At 40.7% G+C, this 2,420-nt stretch overlaps 2 pseudogenes; both read right to left on the bottom strand.

Moving 5' to 3' along the window:
• Window positions 1–237: 237 nt before the first annotated feature.
• Window positions 238–640, bottom strand: LOC106735755 (40S ribosomal protein S15a pseudogene; annotated as a pseudogene).
• Window positions 641–1,762: 1,122 nt separating this feature from the next.
• Window positions 1,763–2,165, bottom strand: LOC106735754 (40S ribosomal protein S15a pseudogene; annotated as a pseudogene).
• Between the last annotated feature and the right edge of the window lie 255 nt (window positions 2,166–2,420).

Raw genomic sequence — 2,420 nt, 5'->3', positions numbered from 1 at the left:
GAGATTTTTAAAAAGAAAGGAAAAAAAGCCCTTGAGAACTTTCTAAGTCTTGTGTGATAGTTTAGTCTTAAACCTTCATTCATTATTCAGTAGTTTGAAAATAGTGATTATTAAAATGCTGATGTCACAATGTTTTTAAAAAAAGAAAAAAATGCTGAATGTTTATGTGTTCAAGCATTTTCTTTTTCTTTTCTTTTTTCCAATGTGGCATTTTATTTGCTTATGTGTATTACATCCCTAGAAAAGGAATCCCAGGATTTTCCCACCTGTATGTTCCTGTCTTACTTCTTCATGGTCCACAATGCCAGCTGAGGTTGTCAGTACAATGCAACCAAACCGACGTGCTGGGAGCAGATTATTCTGCCATTTCTCTAGATCTTTCAGTTGCACGTCAAATCTAGGGCTGCTCACTCCACACTTGTTTAACCTGCCAGTGAGGTTCACAACAATTTTTCCAGCTCTGTGGTCATCAATGATTTCAAATTCGCCAATGGAACCATGCTTCATCATCACAGTTAGAAACCGGACAATGACTTTGGAGCACGGCCTAATAAGAACCTGGCGTTTGCCTCTCTTTTCAGCATTGTTGATGCTCTTGAGGGCATCGGCCAGGACATTCATGTGCACCGTTATGGCAGCACAGAAAGATGGCGGAAAGACCAAGCACTCTCATATGGCTTATGTTACTTAATCCACATAACAACCTTATGAGATAGGTATTTTTTTATTATCCTAAACTTATAGCCAGAAAACTGAAATTTAACACTTTCAGTTACTGGATAAAATAACACCTTTAGTAGGTGGTTGAGCCAGAATTTAAACCCAGGCTAACTCCGCAACAGTGCAGATTCCTGACCACCAGACTCTGTGTGTTCATGTCTGCTAACTCCAACTTTCCTTCTTTCTTCCTCCCTTCCCCAACTTCCCTGAAATATTTCCTTCTTCACATCGAGAAATTCCAGTTAGCCCAAAGAGGAACCTCTTGTAGTAGATGTTTGTTAGAGTTTAGTTCCCAGGATCTTCCTGAAAGCCCTTGTTTTCTTGTGAATTACTTCTTCCTCATTCTCTCTTGTCCTATGGGACTGACATCAGGACCCTTGCCTTCTCTTGGCTAAGGTACAAGGAAATAACCAAGGCTGATATCTGAATAGTAAGTGGTAAAGCCATGGGAAGAGAGTGGCATTCTGTTCAATCCATCTGAGCAATCAAGATTAAAATCTGGTTTATTGTAATTTTTAGAAATAAGAATTCATGTAAGAATTTCAAGATAGAGGGACCAGCAGTTAGCGTAATGACTATATCGCTGGACTCCCATGTAGTCGACCGTGGTTTGAGTCCTGGACTTTGTGGCTTAAACTCACGCTGGGTGCATGTGCGTGCGTGCCCAAGATCCCAAGAGGAGAATGGGGGAGAAGGGATTGCGGCATGGCCATCCCCCCGGGGGGTGATTTCTTGCTTTCTGTCTCTCTGTCTCTCTCTGTCTTTCTGGCGAGCGCACATACCCTACAGCAAAAACCTCTCCAAAACAAACAAACAAACACTCCATTTTGCTGATTAAGAAAGAAAAAAAAAATAGAAACCAAAGGAAGAAAGTCATCCAAGTCACGAACCATGACAATGGTAAAATAGTGATTATTAAAATGCTGATGTCACAATGTTTTTAAAAAAAGAAAAAAATGCTGAATGTTTATGTGTTCAAGCATTTTCTTTTTCTTTTCTTTTTTCCAATGTGGCATTTTATTTGCTTATGTGTATTACATCCCTAGAAAAGGAATCCCAGGATTTTCCCACCTGTATGTTCCTGTCTTACTTCTTCATGGTCCACAATGCCAGCTGAGGTTGTCAGTACAATGCAACCAAACCGACGTGCTGGGAGCAGATTATTCTGCCATTTCTCTAGATCTTTCAGTTGCACGTCAAATCTAGGGCTGCTCACTCCACACTTGTTTAACCTGCCAGTGAGGTTCACAACAATTTTTCCAGCTCTGTGGTCATCAATGATTTCAAATTCGCCAATGGAACCATGCTTCATCATCACAGTTAGAAACCGGACAATGACTTTGGAGCACGGCCTAATAAGAACCTGGCGTTTGCCTCTCTTTTCAGCATTGTTGATGCTCTTGAGGGCATCGGCCAGGACATTCATGTGCACCGTTATGGCAGCACAGAAAGATGGCGGAAAGACCAAGCACTCTCATATGGCTTATGTTACTTAATCCACATAACAACCTTATGAGATAGGTATTTTTTTATTATCCTAAACTTATAGCCAGAAAACTGAAATTTAACACTTTCAGTTACTGGATAAAATAACACCTTTAGTAGGTGGTTGAGCCAGAATTTAAACCCAGGCTAACTCCGCAACAGTGCAGATTCCTGACCACCAGACTCTGTGTGTTCATGTCTGCTAACTCCAACTT

Source organism: Tupaia chinensis, unplaced genomic scaffold (assembly GCF_000334495.1).
Source record: "Tupaia chinensis unplaced genomic scaffold, TupChi_1.0 Scaffold000513_1, whole genome shotgun sequence".
Classification (NCBI taxonomy): Eukaryota; Metazoa; Chordata; class Mammalia; order Scandentia; family Tupaiidae; genus Tupaia; species Tupaia belangeri.
Note: the sequence above shows the minus strand (reverse complement) of the source record. Positions and strands in the feature narration are given on the sequence as shown.